Raw genomic sequence first — 17,510 nt, forward strand, 5'->3', positions numbered from 1 at the left:
CAGTTTTGACTGGCTCAAACCAGACCAGACCGGATCAACCCAGACCAGACTGGCTCAAACCAGTGCAGACCGGCTCAAACCGGTTTTGACCGGCTCAAACCAGACCAGATTGGCTCAAAGCTGTTTTGACCGGATGATACAGTATAAAACCAGAGCAGACCGGATCAAACCGGTTTTGACCGGCTCAAACCAGACCAGACCGGTTCAATCAGGTTTTCACCGGCACAAACTGGTTTTGAATGGCTCGAACCAGTTTTGACCGGCTCAAACCGGTTTTGACCTGCTCAAACCACGCCAGACCGGCTAAAATCGGTTTTGACCGGCTAAAACCAGACCAGACCGGTTCAATCAGGTTTTCACCGGCACAAACCGGTTTTGAATGGCTCGAACCAGTTTTGACCGGCTCAAACCGGTTTTGACCTGCTCAAACCACGCCAGACCGGCTAAAATCGGTTTTCACCGGCTAAAACCAGTTTTGACCGGATGAGACCGGATCAAACCGAATCAGACAGGCCCAGACCTGCTAAAATCGGATCAAACCAGACCAGACCGGCCTAGACCGCCTAAAACAGGGCCACAACCAGTTTTGTCTGGTTCAAAACAGACCAGACCGGCTCAAACCGGTTTTGACCGACCTGAGCCGGTTTTCACAGGGTCAAAGCAGACCAGACTGGCTCAAACCAGACCAGACCAGCTCAAACCGGTTTTGACCGGCTCAAACCGGTTTTGAACGGCTCAAACCAGACCAGACCGGTTCACTACAGTTTTCACCGGCTCAAACAGGTTTTAAACGGCTCAAACCGGTTTTGACCGGCTCAAACCTGTTTTGACCGGCTCCAACCAAACCATACCGGCTCAAACCGGTTTTGACCGGCTAAAACCGGTTTTGACCGGATGAGCCCGGATCAAACCGAATCAGACGGTCCCAGACCAGCTAAAATTGGATCAAACCAGACCAGACCGGCCCAAACCGCCTAAAACTGGGCCACAAACCGGTTTTGACCGTTTCAAACCAGACCAGACTGGCTGAAACCGCTTTTAACCAACCTGAGCCGGTTTTGACCGGCTCAAACCAGACCAGACTGGCTCAAACCGGACCAGACAGGCTCAAATTGGTTTTGACCGGCTCAAAGCGGTTTTGACCGGATCAAACCGGACTCGACCGGCTGAGACCAGATGAAACCGTATCAAACCGGACCAGACCAGCCCAGACCAGCTAAAACCGGGCCACAAACCGGTTTTGACCGGCTCAAACCAGACCAGACTGGCGCAAACCGGTTTTGAACAGCCTGAGCGGGTTGTGACTGGCTCAAACCGGTTTAAACCAGTTCAAACAAGACCAGACCGGATGAGACCAGATGAGACCGGATCAAACCCGACCAGACCGGCACAAACCGCATCAAACCAGACCAGACCAGCCCAGACCGGCTAAATCCGGCTCAAACAGGTTTCGACCGGCTCAAACCAGACCAGACCGGCTCAAACCGGTTTTGACCGGATAAGACCGGATCAGACCGGCTCAAACCGCATCAAACCAGAAAAGTCCGGCCCAGACCGTCTAAAAGCGGGCCAAATCGGCTGAAACCGGTTTTGACCGGCTCAAACCAGACCAGACCGGCTCAAACCGGTTTTGACCGACCTGAGTCGGTTTTGACGGGCTCAAACCAGAGCAGACCAGTTCAAACCAGACCAGACCAGCTCAAACCAGACCAGACCGGCTCAAACCAGTTTTGACCGGCTCAAACCAGACCAGACCAGCTCAAACCGGGTTTTACCGGACGAGACAGGATAAAACCAGACCAGACCGGCTCAACCGGATGAAATCGCACCAGACCGGCCAAGAACAGCTGAAGCCGGAGCAAACCGGACCAGACTGGTCCAGACTGGCTAAAACCGGGCCACAAACCGGTTTTGACAGGCTCAAACCAGACAAGACCTTCTCAAACCAGACCAGACCGGCTCAAACCGGACCAGACCGGCTCAAACCGGTTTTGACCGGATGACACCGAATCAAACTGGACCAGACCGGCTCACACCGGATCAAACCGGACCAGACAGGCCCAGATCGGCTGAAACCGGATCATACCGGACCAGACCGGACCAGACCAGCTAAAACCAGGCCGGACCATCTCAAACCGGTTTTGACCGGCTCAAACCAAACCAGACCGGTTCAAACCGGTTTTGACTGGCTCAATCCGGATTTGACCGTCTCAAACCGGCTTAGACCGGCTCAAACCACTCCAGACCGGCTAAAACCAGTTTTCACCGGCTCAAACCGGTTTTGACCTGATTAGACCGGATCAAACTGGACCAGACCGGCTCAGACAGGCTCGAATCGGTTTTGACTGGCTTCAACCAGACCAAACCGGCTCGAACCGGTTTTGACTGACTCAAACCAGACCAGACCATCTGAAACCAGACCAGACCGGCTATAACCGGTTTTGACTGGCTCAGACCGGTTTTGACTGGCTCAAACCACACCAGACCGGCTGAAACCGGTTTTAACCGGCTAAAATCGGTTTGGAACGGATGAGACCGGATCAAACTGAATCAGACATGCCCAGACCGGCTAAAATCGGATCAAACAGGACCAGACTGGCCCAGACCGCCTAAAACTGGTCCACAAACCGGTTTTCACCAGTTCAAACCAGACCAGACCGGCTCAAACCGGTTTTGACCGGCTCAAAGCGGTTTTGACCGGATCAAACCGGACTCGACCAGCCCAGAACAGCTGAAACCGGATCAGACCAGCTGAAACCGCATCAAACTGGACCAGACCGGCCCAGACCGGCTAAAACCGGGCCACAAACCGGTTTTGACCAGCTCTAACCAGACCAGACTGGCTCAAACCAGACCAGACCGGCTCAAACCCGTTTTAAGAGGCTCAAACTGGTTTTCACCTGCTCAAACCACACCAGACCGGCTGAAACCGGTTTTGACCGAATGAGACCAGATCAAACCGAATCAGATCGGCCCAGTCAGGCTAAAACCGGATCAAACCAAACCAGACTTTCTCAAACCGGATCATACCAGACCAGACCGGCACAAACGGGCTTAAACAGGCTCAAACCGAACCAGACCAGCACAGACAGGCTAAAACCGGGCCAAACTAGCACAATCAGGTTTTCACCGGCTCAAACCAGACCAGACCGGGTCAAACTGGTTGTGACTGGATTAGACCGGATCAAACAGAACCAGACCTTCCCAAACCAGATCTTACCGGACCAGACGAGCACAATCTGGCTCAAACCGGCTCAAACTGAACCAGACCGGCCCAGATAGGCTACAACCGGGACAAACTGGCTCAATCAGGTTTTGACCGTCTCAAACAAGACCAGACCGGCTCAAACAAGACCAGACCGGCTCAAACCGGTTTTGACCGGATGAGACCGGATCAAAGCGGACCAGACCAGCTCAAACCGCATCAAACCGGAAAAGATCGGCCCAGACCGGCTAAAACCGGGCCATATCGGCTCAAACCGGTTTTGACCGGCTCAAACCACACCAGACCGGCTCAAACCGGTTTTGACCTGCTCAAACCACACCAGACCGGCTGAAAACGGTTTTGACTGGCTAAAACCAGTTCTGACCGGAAGAGACCAGATCAAACCGAGTCAGACCGGCCCAGACCGGCTAAAATCGGATCAAACGGGACCAGACCGGCCCAGACTGCCTAAAACTGGGCCACAAACTGGTTTTGACCGGTTCAAACCAGACCAGACCGGCTAAAACAGGTTTTGACCAACCTGAGCCGGTTTTGACCGGCGCAAACCAGACCAGACCGGCTCAAACCAGACCAGACCGGCTCAGACCGGTTTTGACCGGCTCAAAGCGGTTTTGACCGTATCAAACCCGACTCGATCGACCCAGACCAGCTGAAACCGGATCAAACCAGAACAGACCGGCCCAGAGCTGAAACCGGGCCACAAACCGGTTTTGACCAGCTCAAACCAGACCAGACCGGTTCAAACCGGTTTTGACCGGACTGAGCTGGTTTAGACCGGCTCAAACCAGACCAGACGGGCTCAAACTGGACCCGACCGGCTCAAACCGGTTTTGACCGGATGACAACTGATCAAACCGGACCAGACCGGCTCACAGAGCCCAGACCAGCTGAAACTGAATCAAACGAGATCAGAAAAGCAAAGACCGGCTAAAACCGGACCAGACCGGCTCAAACCGGTTTTCACCCGCTCACACCAGACCAGACAGGTTCAAACCGGTTTGGACTGGCTCAATATGGTTTTGACTGGCTCAAACCGGTATTGACCTTCTCAAACCACTCCAGAGAGGCTAAAACCGGTTTTGAAGAAGCCTTTCGCTAAGTCTCTTCTTGTGGAATTTGCAAGGTGATATTTGGAAGCCCATAGAGGGCTACGGTGAAAAAGGAAATATCTTCAGTTAAAAACTGGAAAGAAGCTTTCTGAGAAACTGCTTTGTGTTCTGTTGATTCATCTCACAGAGTTACAGCTTTCCCTTCAAGAAGCCTTTCGCTAAGGCTGTTCTTCTGGAATTTGGAAAGTGATATTTGGAAGCCCATAGAGGGCTATCGTGAAAAAGGAAATATCTTCCGTTAAAAACTGGAAAGAAACTTTCAGAGAAACTGCTTTGCGTTCTGTTAATTCATCTCACAGAGTTAGAGCTTTCCCCTCAAGAAGCCTTTCGCTAAGACTGTTCTTGTGCAATACAGAAAGTGATATTTGGAAGCCCCTAGAAGGCTATGGTGAAAAAGGAAATATCTTCCTTTAAATACTGGAAAGAAGCTTTCTGAGAAACTGCTTTGTGTTCTGTTAATTCATCTCAAAGAGTTACAGCTTTTCCCTCAAGAAGCCTTTCGCTAAGACTGTTCTTGTGGAATTTGCAAAGGGATATTGAAAGCCGATAGAGGGCTACGGTGAAAAAGGAAATATCTTCCATTAAAAACAGGAAAGAAGCTTTCTGAGAAACTGCTTTGTGTTCTGTTAATTCATCTCACAGTGTTACATTTTTCCCTTCAAGAAGCCTTTCGCTAAGGCTGTTCTTGTGAAATTGGCAAAGTGATATTTGGAAGCCCATAGAGGGCTACAGTGAAAAAGGAAATATCTTCCGTAAAAAAATGAAAAGAAGCTTTCTGAGAAACTGCTTTGTGTTCTGTTATTTCATCTCCCAACAGAGTTACAGCTTTCCCCTCAAGAGTCCTTTCGCTAAGACTGTTCTTGTGGAATTTGAAAAGAGATATTTGGAAGCCCATAGAGCGCTACGGTGAAAAAGGAGATATCTTCAGTTAAAAACTGAAAAGAAGCTTTCTGAGGAACTCCTTTGTGTTCTGTTAATTCATCTCACAGAGTTATAGCTTTGGCCTCAAGAAGCCTTTCGCTAAGACTGTTCTTGTGGAATTTGGAAAGAGATATTTGGAAGTCCTTAGAGGGCTATGGTGAAAAAGGAAATATCTTCCGTTAAAAATTGGAAAGAAGCTTTTTGTGAAACTGCTTCATGTTCTGTTAATTCATCTCACAGAGTTACAGCTTTCCCCTCAAGAAGCCTTTTGCTAAGACTGTTCTTGTGGAATTTGCAAAGTGATATTGGGAAGCCCATAGAGGGCTATGGAAAAAAGGAAATATCTTCCGTTAAAAACAGGAAAGAAGCTTTCTGAGAAACTGCTTTGTGTTCTGTTACTTCATCTCACAGAGTTACATCTTTCCCTTCAAGAAGCCTTTCGCTAAGGCTGTTCTTGTGGAATTGGTAAAGGGATATTTGGAAGCCCAAAGAGGGCTACGGTGAAAAAGGAAATCTCTTCAGTTAAAAACTGGAAAGAAGCTGTCTGAGAAACTGTTTTGTGTTCTGTTATTTCATCTCACAGAGTTACAGCTTTCCCCTCAAGAAGCCTTTCGCTAAGACTATTCTTGTGGAATTCGCAAAGTGATATTTGGAAGCCCATAGAGGGCTATGGTGAAAAAGGAAATATCTTCCGTTAAAAAAGGTAAAGAAGCTTTCTGAGAAACTGCTTTGTGTTCTGTTAATTCATCTCACAGAGTTACAGCTTTTCCTTCAAAACGCCTTTCACTAAGGTTGTTCTTGTGGAATTTGGAAAGTGATATTTGGAAGCTCATAGACGGCTATGGTGAAAAAGAAATATCTTCCTTTAAAAACTGGAAAGAAGCTTTCTGAGAAACTGCTTTGTGTTCTGGTAATTCATCTCAGAGAGTTACAGCTTTCCCTTCAAAAGCCTTTCGCTAAGTCTGCTCTTGTTGAATTTGAAAAGTGATATTCAGAAGCCCATAGAGGGCTACGGTGAAAAAGGAAATCTCTTCAGTTGAAAACTGGAAAGAAGCTGTCTGAGAAACTGCTTTGTGTTCTGTTAATTCATCTCTCAGAATTACAGCTTTCCTCTCAAGAAGCCTTTCTCTGGGACTCTTTTTGTGGAATTTGCAAAGTGATATTTGGAAGCCCATAGAGGGCTATGGTAAAAAAGGAAATATCTTCAGTTAAAAACTGGAAAGAAGCTTTCTGTGAAACTGCTTTCTGTTCAGTTAATTCATCTCACAGAGTTACAGCTTTCCCCTCAAGAAGCCTTTCGCTAAGACTGTTCTAGTGATATTTGCAAAGTGATATTTGGAAGCCCTTAGAGGGCTCTGGTGAAAAAGGAAATATCTTCCGTTAAAAACTGGAAAGAAGCTTTGTAAGGAACTGCTTTGTGTTCTGTTAATTCATCTCACAGTGTTACATCTTTCCCTTCAAGAAGCCTTTCGCTAAGGCTGTTCTTGTGGAATTGGCAAAGTGATATTTGGAAGCCCATAGAGGGCTATGGTGAAAAAAGAATTAACTTCCGTTAAAAACTGAAAAGAAGCTTTCTGAGAAACTGCTTTGTGTTCTGTTAATTCATCTCACAGTGTTACATCTTTCCCTTCAAGAAGCCTTTCGCTAAGGCTGTTCTTGTGGAATTGGCAAAGTGATATTTGGAAGCCCATAGAGGGCTATGGAAAAAAGGAAATATCTTCCGTTAAAAACTGGAAAGAAGCTTTCTGAGAAACTGCTTTGTGTTCTCTTAATTCATATCACAGAGTTACAGCTTTCCCCTCAAGGAGCCTTTCGCTAAGGCCTTTCTTGTGCAATTTGCAAAGTGATATTTGGAAGCCCATTGAGGGCTAAGGTGACAAAGGAAATATCATCCGTTAAAAAGTGGAAAGAAGCATTCTGAGGAACTGCTTTGTGTTCTGTTAATTCATCTCACAGAGTTACAGCTTTCCCTTCAAGAAGCCTTTCGCTAAGACTGTTCTTGTGGAATTTGCAAAGAGATATTTGGAAGCCCATAGAGCACTATGGTGAAAAAGGAAATATCTTCAGTTAAAAACTGGAAAGAAGCTTTCTGAGAAACTGATTTGTGTTCCGTTGATTCATCTCACAGAGTTACTGCTTTCCCTTCAAGAAGCCTTTCGCTAAGGCTGTTCTTGTGGAATTTGGAATGTGATATTTGGAAGCCCATAGAGGGCTATGGTGAAAAAGCAAATATCATCCTTTAAAAACTGGAAAGAATTTTTCAGAGAAACTGCTTTGTGTTCTGTTAATTCATCTCACAGAGTGTTCTTGTGGAATATAGAAAGTGATATTTGGATGCCCATAGAAGGCTATGGTGAAAAAGGAAATATCTTCCTTTAAAAACTGGAAAGAAGCTTTCTGAGAAACTGCTTTGTGTTCTGTTAATTCATCTCAGAGAGTTACAGCTTTCCCCTCAAGAAGCCTTTCGCTAAGACTGCTCTTTTGGAATTTGCAAAGTGATTTTGGAAGCCAATAGAGGGCTATGGTGAAAAAGGAAATATCTTCCGTTAAAAACTTGAAAGAAGCTTTCTGAGAAACTGGTTTGTGTTCTGCTAATTCATCTCACAGAGTTACAACTTTCCCTTCAAGAAGCCTTTCGCTAAGGCTGTTCTTGTGGAATTTACAAAGTGATATTTGGAAGCCCATAGAGGGCAATGGTAAAAAACGAAATATCTTCCGTTAAAAACTGGAAAGAAACTTTCTCAGAAACTGCTTTGTGTTCTGTTAATTCATCTCAAATAGTTCCATCTCTCACTTCAAGAAGCCTTTCGCTAAGGCTGTTCTTGTGGAATTTGCAAAGTGATATTTGGAAGCCCATAGTGGGCTATGGTGAAAAAGGAAATATCTTCCGCTAAAAACTGAAAAGAAGCTTTCTGAGAAACTGCTTTGTGTTCTGTTAATTCATCTCCCAACAGAGTTACAGCTTTACCCTCAAGAGTCCTTTCGCTAAGACTGTTCTTGTGAAATTTGCAAAGAGATATTTGGAAGCCCTTAGAGCGCTATGGTGAAAAAGGAGATATCATAAGTTAAAAACTGAAAAGAAGCTTTCTGAGAAACTGCTTTGTGAGTTACAGCTTTCCCCTGAAGAAGGCTTTCCCTAAGACTGTTCTTGTGGAATTTGCAAAGTGATATTTGGAAGCCCATAGTGGGCTATGGAGAAAAGGAAATATCTTCCGTTAAAAACTGGAAAGAAACCTTCTGAGAAACTGCTTTGTGTTCTCTTAATTCATCTCACAGAGTTACAGCTTTCCCCTCAAGAAGCCTTTCGCTAAGGCTTTTCTTGTGCAATTTGCAAAGTGATATTTGGAAGCTTATAGAGGGCTATGGTGAAAAAGGAAATATCTTCCGTTAAAAAGTGGAAAGAAGCTTTCTGAGGAACTGCTTTGTGTTCTGTTAATTCATCTCACAAAGATACAGCTTTCCCTTCAAGAAGCCTTTCGCTAAGACTGTTCTTGTGGAATATAGAAAGTGATATTTGGAATCCCATAGAAGGCTATGGTGAAAAAGGAAATAACTTCCTTTAAAAACTGGAAAGAAGCTTTCTGAGAAACTACTTTGTGTTCTGTTGATTCATCTCAGAGAGTTACAGCTTTCCCCTCAAGAAGCCTTTCGCTAAGACTGTTCTTTTGGAATTTGCAAAGTGATATTGGAAGCCGATAGAGGGCTATGGTGAAAAAGGAAATATCTTCCGTTAAAAACTGGAAAGAAGCTTTGTGAGAAACTGCTTTGTGTTCTGCTAATTCATCTCACAGAGTTACAACTTTCCCTTCAAGAAGCTTTTCGCTAAGGCTGTTCTTGTGGAATTTACAAAGTGATATTTGGAAGCCCATAGAGGGCAATGGTGAAAAAGGAAATATCTTCCGTTAAAAACTGGAAAGAAACTTTCTGAGAAACTGCTTTGTGTTCTGTTAATTCATCTCAAATAGTTCCATCTTTCCCTTCAAGAAGCCTTTCGCTAAGGCTGTTCTTGTGGAATTTGCAAAGTGATATTTGGAAGCACATAGAGGGCTATGGTGTAAAAGGAAATATCTTCCGTTAAAAACTGAAAAGAAGCTTTCTGAGAAACTGGCTTGTGTTTGTTAATTCATCTCACAGAGTTACAGCTTTCCTCTCAAGAGTCCTTTCGCTAAGACTGTTCTTGTGGAATTTGGAAAGTGATATTTGGAAGCCCAAGAGGGCTATGGTGAAAAAGGAAATATCTTCAGTTGAAAACTGTAAAGAAGCTTTCAGAGAAACTGCATGGAAGTCAGTTAATTCATCTCACAGAGATACAGCTTTCCCTTCAAGAAACCTTTCACTAAGACTTTTCTTGTGGAATTTGCAAAGTGATATTTGAAAGCCCATAGAGGGCAAGGTGAAAAAGGAAATATCCTCCGTTAAAAACTGGAAAGAAGCTTTCTGAGAAACTGCTTTGTGTTCTGTTAATTCATCTCACAGAGTTACAGTTTTCCCTTCAAGACGCCTTTCGCTAATGGTGTTCTTGCGGAATTTGGAAAGTGATATTTGGAAGCTCATAGACGGCTATGGTGAAAAAGGAAATATCTTCAGTTAAAAACTGGAAAGAAGCTTTCTGAGAAACTGCTTTGAAGTCTGTTAATTCATTTTTCAGAGTTACAGCTTTCTCTTTAAGAAGCCTTTCGCTAAGGCTGTTCTTGTGGAATTTGCAAAGTGATATTTGCAAGCCCATCGAGGGCTACGGTGAAAAAGGAAATATCTTCAGTTAAGAACTGGAAAGAAGCTGTCTGAGAAACTGCTTTTTGTTCTGTTAATTCATCTCTCAGAGTTACGGCTTTCCACTCAAGAATCCTTTCTCTAAGACTCTTCTTGTGGAATTTGCAAAGTGATATTTGGAAGCCCATAGAGCGCTATGATGAAAAAGGAAATATCTTCAGTTAAAAACTGGAAAGAACTTTCTGAGAAACTGATTTGTGTTCTGTTGATTCACCTCACAGAGTTACAGCTTTCCCTTCAAGAAGCCTTTCGCTAAGGCTGTTCTTGTGGAATTTGGAAAGTGATATTTGGAATCCCATATAGGGCTATCGTGAAAAAGGAAATATCTTCCGTTAAAAACTGGAAAGAAACTTTCAGAGAAACAGCTTTGTGTTCTGTTAATTCATGTCACAGAGTTCAGCTTTCCCCTCAAGAAGTCTTTCGCTAAGTCTGCTCTTGTGCAATATAGAAAGTGATATTTGGAAGCCCCCAGAAGGCTATGGAGAAAAAGGAAATATCTTCCTTTAAAAACTGGAAAGAAGCTTTCTGAGAAACTGCTTTGTGTTCTCTTAATTCATCTCACAGAGTTACAGCTTTTTCCACAAGAAGACTTTCCCTACGACTGTTCTTGTGGAATTTGGAAACTGATATTTGGAAGCCCATAGAGGGCTACGGTGTAAAAGGAAATATCTTCCGTTAAAACCTGGAAAGAAGCTTTCTCCGAAACTGCTTTTTGCTCTGTTAATTCGTCTCACAGAGTTACAGCTTTCCCCTCAAGAAGCCTTTCGCTAAGACGGTTTTTGTGGAATTTAAAAAGTGATATTTGGAAACCCATAGAGGTCTATGGTGAAAAAGGAACTATCCTAAGATAAAAACTGAAAGGAAGCTTTTTGAGAAACTACTTTGTGTTCTGTTAATTCCTCTCACAGAGTTACAGCTTTACTCTCAAGAAGACTTTCGCTAGGACTGTTCTTGTGGAATTTGCAAAGTGATACTTGGAAGCCCATAGAGGGCTATGGTGAAAAAGGAAATATCTTCAGTTAAAAACTGGAAAAAATTTTTCTGAGAAACCGCTTTGTGTTCTGTTAATTCACCTCACAGAGTTTCGTCTTTCCACTCAAGAAGCCTTTCGCTAAGGCTCTTCTTGTGGAATTTGAAAAGTGATATTTGGAAGCCCAGAGAGGGCTATGCTGAAAAAGGAAATCTCTTCAGTTAAAAACAGGAAAGAAGCTATCTCAGAAACTGCTTTGTGTTCCGTTATTTCATGTCACAGAGTTACAGCTTTCATCTGAAGAAGCCTTTCGCTAAGACTGTTCTTGTGGAATTTGCAAAGGGATATTTGGAAGCCGATAGAGGGCTATGGTGAAAAAGGAAATATCTTCCGTTAAAACTGGAAAGAAGCTTTCTGAGAAACGGTTTGGATTCTTTTAACTCATGTCACAGAGTTACAGCTTTCCCCTCAAGAAGCCTTTCGTTAAGACTGTTCTTGAGGAATTTGCAAAGTGATGTTTGGAAGCCCATAGAGGGCTATGGTGAAAAAGGAAATCTCTTCAGTTAAAAACTGGAAAGAAGCTTTCTGAGAAACGACTTTGTGTTCTGTTAATTCATCTCACAGAGTTACAGCTTTCCCCTCAAGAAGCCTTTCTCTAAGGCTGTTCTTGTGAAATTTGAAAAGTGATATTTGGAAGCCATTAGAGGTCTATGGTGAAAAAGGAAATATCTTCCGTTAAAAACTGAAAGGAACTCATCTCACAGAGTTACAGCTTTCCTCTCAAGAAGCCTTTCGCTAAGACTGTTCTTGTGGAATTTGCAAACTGATATTTGGAAGCCCATAGAGGGCTATGCTGAAAAACGAAATATCTTCAGTTAAAAACTGAAAGGAAGCTTTCTGAGAAACTGTTTTGTCTTCTGTTAATTCATCTCACAGAGTTACACCTTTCCCCTCAAGAAGCCTTTCGCTAAGGCTGTTCTTGTGCAATTTGAAATGTGATATTTGGAAGCCCATAGTGGGCTATGGTGAAAAAGGAAATATCTTCAGTTGAAAACTGGAAAGAAGCTTTCTGAGAAACTACTTTGTGTTCTGTTAATTCATCTCACAGAGTTACAGCTTTCGCCTCAAGAAGAATTTCGCTAAGACAGTTCTTGTGGAATTTGCAAGGGGATATTTGGAAGCCCATAGTGGGCAACGGTGAAGAGGAAATATCTTCAGTTAAAAACTGGAAGGAAGCTTTCTGAGAAACTGCTTTGTGTTCTGTTAATACTCTTCACAGAGTTACAGCTTTCTCCTCAAGAAGCCTTTCACTAAGTCTTTTCTTGTGGAATATGCAAAGTGATAGTTGGAAGCCCATAGAAGGCTATGGTGAAAAAGGAAATATCCTAAGATAAAAACTGAAAGAAGCTTTCTGAGAAACGCTTTGTGTTCTGTTAATTCATCTCACAGAGTTACAGCTTTCCCCTCAGGAAGCCTTTTGCTAAGATTCTTGTAGAATTTGCAAAGTGATATTTCGAAGCCCGCAGAGGGCTATGGTGAAAAAGGAAATCTCTGCAGTTAAAAACTGGAAAGAAGCTGTCTGAGAAACGGCTTTGTGTTCTGTTAATTCACCTCACAGAGGTACAACTTTCCTCTCAGGAAGGATTTCGCTAAGACTGCTCTTGTAGAATTTGCAAAGGGATATCTGGAAGCCCATAGTGGGCTACAGTGAAAAGGAAAAATCTTCAGTTAAAAACTGGAAAGAATATTTCTGAGAAACTGCTTTGCGTTCTGTTAATTCTCTTTACAGAGTTACAGCTTTCTCCTCAAGAAGCCTTTCACTAAGTCTGTTCTTGTGGAATATGCAAAGTGATATTTGGAAGCCCATAGAGGGCTATGGTGAAAAAGGAAATATCTTCAGTTAATAACTGGAAAGAAGCTTTCTCAGAAACGGCTTTGTGTTCAGTTAATTCATCTCACAGAGGTACAACTTTCCTCTCAAGAAGGATTTCGCTAAGACTGTTCTTGTATAATTTGCAAAGGGATATGTGGAAGCACACAGTGGGCTATGGTGAAAAGGAAGTATCTTCAGTTAAAAACTGGAAAGAAGCTTTCTGAGAAACTGCTTTGTGTTCAGTTAATTCATCTCACAGAATTACAACTTTCCCCTCAAGAAACCTTTCGCTAAGACTGTTCTTGTGGAATTTGCAAATTGATACTTCAAAGCCCTTAGAGGGCTACGGTGAAAAAGGAAATATCTTCCGTTAAAAACTGGAAAGAAGCTTTCTGAGAATCGGCTTTCTGTTCTGTTATTTCATCTTACATAGTTACAGCTTTCCCCTCAAGAAGCCTTTCGCTAAGACTGTTCATGTGGAATTTGCAAAGTGATATTTGGAAGTCCATAAAGGGCTATGGTGAAAAAGGAAATATCTTCCGTTAAAAACTGGAACAAGAAGCGTTCTGAGAAACGGCTTTGTGTTCTGTTAATTCATCTCACTAAGTTACAGCTTTCCTCTCAAGAAACCTCTCGTTAAGACTGTTCTTGTGGAATTTGCAAAGTGATAATTGAGAGCCCGTAGAAGGCTATGGTGAAAAAGGAAATATCTTCCGTTAAAACCTGGAAAGAAGCTTTCTGAGAAACTGCTTTGTTTTCTGTGAATTCATCTCACTAAGTTACAGCTTTCCCCTCAAGAAGCCTTTCGCTAAGCCTGTTCTTGTGGAATTTGCAAAGTGATATTTGCAAGCCCATAGAGGGCTACGGTGAAAAAGGATATATCTTCAGTTAAAAACTGGAAAGATGCTGTCTGAGAAACTGCTTTTTGTTCTCTTAATTCATCTCTCAGAGTTACAGCTTTCCACTCAAGAATCTTTCTCTAAGACTGTTCTTGTGGAATTTGCAAAGTGATATTTGGAAGCCCATAGAGGACTATGGTGAGAAAGGAAATATCTACAGTTAAAAACTGGAAAGAAGCTTTCTGAGAAACTTCTTTGTGTTCTGGTAATTCATCTCACAGAGTTACTGCTTTCCCCTCAAGAAGCCTTTCGCTAAGGCTGTTCTTCTGGAATTTCGAAAGTGATATTTGCAAGCCCATAGAGGGCTATGGTGAAAAAGCAAATATCTTCCGTTAAAAACTGGAAAGAAGCTTTCTGAGAAACTGCTTTGTGATCGGTTAATTCATCTCACAGAGTTACTGCTTTCCCCTCAAGAAGCCTTTCGCTAAGACTGTTCTTGTGGAATTTGCAAACTGATATTTGGAAGCCCATATAGGGCTACGGTGAAAAAGGAAATATCTTCCGTTAAAAATTGGAAAGAAGCTTTCTGAGAAACTGCTTTGTGTTCTCTTAATTCATCTCACAGAGTTACAGCTTTTTCCACAAGAAGGCTTTCCCTACGACTGTTCTTGTGGAATTTGGAAAGTGATATTTGGAAGCCCATAGAGGGCTATGGTGTAAAAGGAAATATCTTCCGTTAAAACCTGGAAAGAAGCTTTCCGAGAAACTGCTTTCTGTTCTGTTAATTCATCTCACAGAGTTACAGCTTTCTGTTCAAGAAGCCTTTCGCTAGGAGTGTTCTTGTGGAATTTGGAAAGTGATATTTGGAAGCCCATAGAGGGCTACGGTGAAAAAAGAAATATCTTCCGTTAAAAACTGGAAAGAAGCTTTCTGAGAAACTGCTTTGTGTTCTGTTAATTCATCTCACAGAGTTACAGCTTTCCTTCAAGAATTGTTGGCTGAGGCTGTTCTTATGGAATTTGGAATGTGATATTTGGAAGCCCATAGAGGACTATGGTGAAAAAGGAAATAGCTTCAGTTAAAAACTGGAAAGAAGCTTTCTGAGAAACTGCTTTGTGTGCTGTTAATTCATCTCACAGAGTTACTGCTTTCCCCTTAAGAAGCCTTTCGCTAAGACTGTTCTTATGGAATTTGCAAAGTTATATTTGGAAGGACATAGCAGGCTATGGTGAAAAAGGAAATTTCTTCCGTTAAAAACTGGAAAGAAGCTTTCTGAGAAACCGCTTTGTGTTCTGTTAATTCATCTCACAGAGTTACATCTTTCCCTTCAGGAAACCTTTCGCTAAGGCTACTCTTGAGGAATTTGCAAAGAGATATTTTGAAGCCCATAGAGGGCTATGGTGAAAAAGTGAATATCTTCCATTAAAAACTGGAAAGAAGCTTTCTGAGAAACTGCTTTGTGTTCTGTTAATTCATCTCACAGAGTTACTGCTTTCCCCTCAAGAAGCCTTTCGCTAAGGCTGTTCTTGTGGAATTTGGAAAGTGATATTTGGAAGCCCATAGAGGGCTATGGTGAAAAAGGAAATATCTTCTGTGATAAACTGGTAAGAACTTTTCTGAGAAATTGCTTTGTGTTCGGTTAATTCATCTCACAGAGTTACTGCTTTCCCCTTAAGAAGCCTTTCGCTAAGCCTGTTCTTATGGAATTTTCAAAGTGATATTTGGAAGGACATAGCAGGCTATGGTGAAAACGGAAATATCTTCCGTTAAAAACTGGAAAGAAGCTTTCTGAGAAGCTGCTTTGTGTTGGTTAATTCATCTCACAGAGTTACAGCTTTCCCCACAAGAAGCCTTTCGCTAAGACTGTTTTTGTGGTATTTGCAAAGTGATATTTGGAAGCCCGTAGAGGGCTATGGTGAAAAAGGAAATATTTTCCGTTGAAAACTGGAAAGAAGCTTTCGGAGAAATTGCTTTGTGTTTTGTTAATTCATCTCACAGAGTTACAGCTTTCCCCTCAAGAAACCTTTCGCTGAGGCTGTTCTTGTGTAATTTGAAAAGTGATATTTGGAAGACCTTAGAAGGCTGTAGTGAAAAGGGAAATATGTTCAGTTAAAAACTGGAAAGAAGCTCTCTGAGAAAATGCACTGTTTTCTGTTAATTCATCTCACAGAGTTACAGCTTTCCCCTCAAGAAGCCTTTCGCTAAGACTGTTCTTGTGGAATTTAAAAAGGGATATTTGGAAGCCCATAGAGGGCTATGGTGAAAAAGGAAATATCCTAAGATAAAAACTGAAAGGAAGCATTTTGAGAAATTTCTTTGTGTTCTGATAATTGATCTCACTCAGTTACAGCTTTCCTCTCAAAAAGCCTTTCGCTAAGACTGTTGTTGTGGAATTTGCAAAGTGATAATTGGAAGCCCATGGAGGGCTGTGGTGAAAAAGGAAATATCTTCAGTTAAAAACAGGATAGAAGCTTTCTGAGAAACTGCTTTGTGTTCTGTAAATTCATCTTACAGAGTTACTGCTTTCCCCTCAATAAGCCTTTCGCTAAGGCTGTTCTTTTGGAAATTAAAAGTGATATTTGGAAGCCCCTAGAGGGTTAGGCACCAAAAGGAAATATCTTCAGTTAAAAACTGGAAAGAAGCTTTCTGAGAAACTGCTTTGTTTTCTGTAAATTCATCTGCCAGAATTACAGCTTTACTCTCAAGAAGCCTTTCGCTAAGACTGTTCTTGTGGAATTGGCAAAGTGATATTTGGAAGCCCATAGAGGGCTATGGTGAAAAAGGAAATATCTTCAGCTGAAAACTGGAAAGAAGCTTTCTGAGGAACTGCTTTGTGTTCTGTTAATTCATCTTACAGAGATACAGCTTTCCCCTCAAAAAGCCTTTCGCTAAGACTGTTCTTTTGGAAATTGCAAAGTGATATTTGGAAGCACTTAAGAGGGCTCTGGTGAAAAAGAAAATATCTTCTGTTAAAAACTAGAAAGAAGCGTTCTGAGAATGGGCTGTGTGTTCTGTTAATTCATCTCAAAGAGTCACAGCTTTCGCCTCAAGAAGCCTTTTCCTAAATCTATTCTTGTGGAATTTGCAAAGTGATATTTGGAATCCACTGGAGGGCTAGGTTGAAAAACGAAATATCTTCAGTTGAAAACTGCAAAGAGGCTTTCTAAGAAACGTCTTTGTGTTCTGTTATTTCATCTCACAGAGTTACAGCTTTCCCCTCAAGAAGCCTTTCGCTAGGACTCCTCTTGTGGAATTTGCAAAGCGATATTTGGAAGGCCATAGAGGGCTGTGGTGAAAAAGGAAATATTTTCCGTTAAAAACTGGAACGAAGCTTTCTGAGAAACAGCTTTGTCTTCTGTTAATTCATCTGACAGAGTTACAGCTTTCCCTTCAAGAAGCCTTTCGCTAACACTGTTCTTGTGTAATTTGCAGCGTGATATTTGGAAGCCCATAGAGGGCTATGGTGAAAAAGGAAATATCTTAAGATAAAAACTGGAAAGAATCTTTCTGAGAAACTGATTTGTGTTCTCTTAATTCCTATTACAGAGTTACAGCTTTCCCCTAAAGAGGCCTTTCGCTAAGGCTGTTCTTGTGGAATTTGAAAAGTGATATTTGGAAGCCCCTAGAGGGCTATACTCAAAAAGGAAACATCTTCAGTTAAACACTGGAAAAAAGCTTTCTGAGGAGCTGCTTTATTTTCTGTTAATTCATCTCACAGAGTTACAGCTTTTCCCTCAAGAAGCCTTTCGCTAAGACTGTTCTTGTGGAATTTAAAAAGTGATATTTGGAAGCCCTTAGAGGG

The sequence above is a fragment of the Chlorocebus sabaeus genome, chromosome 24, assembly GCF_047675955.1.
Source record: "Chlorocebus sabaeus isolate Y175 chromosome 24, mChlSab1.0.hap1, whole genome shotgun sequence".
NCBI classification, from domain to species: Eukaryota; Metazoa; Chordata; class Mammalia; order Primates; family Cercopithecidae; genus Chlorocebus; species Chlorocebus sabaeus.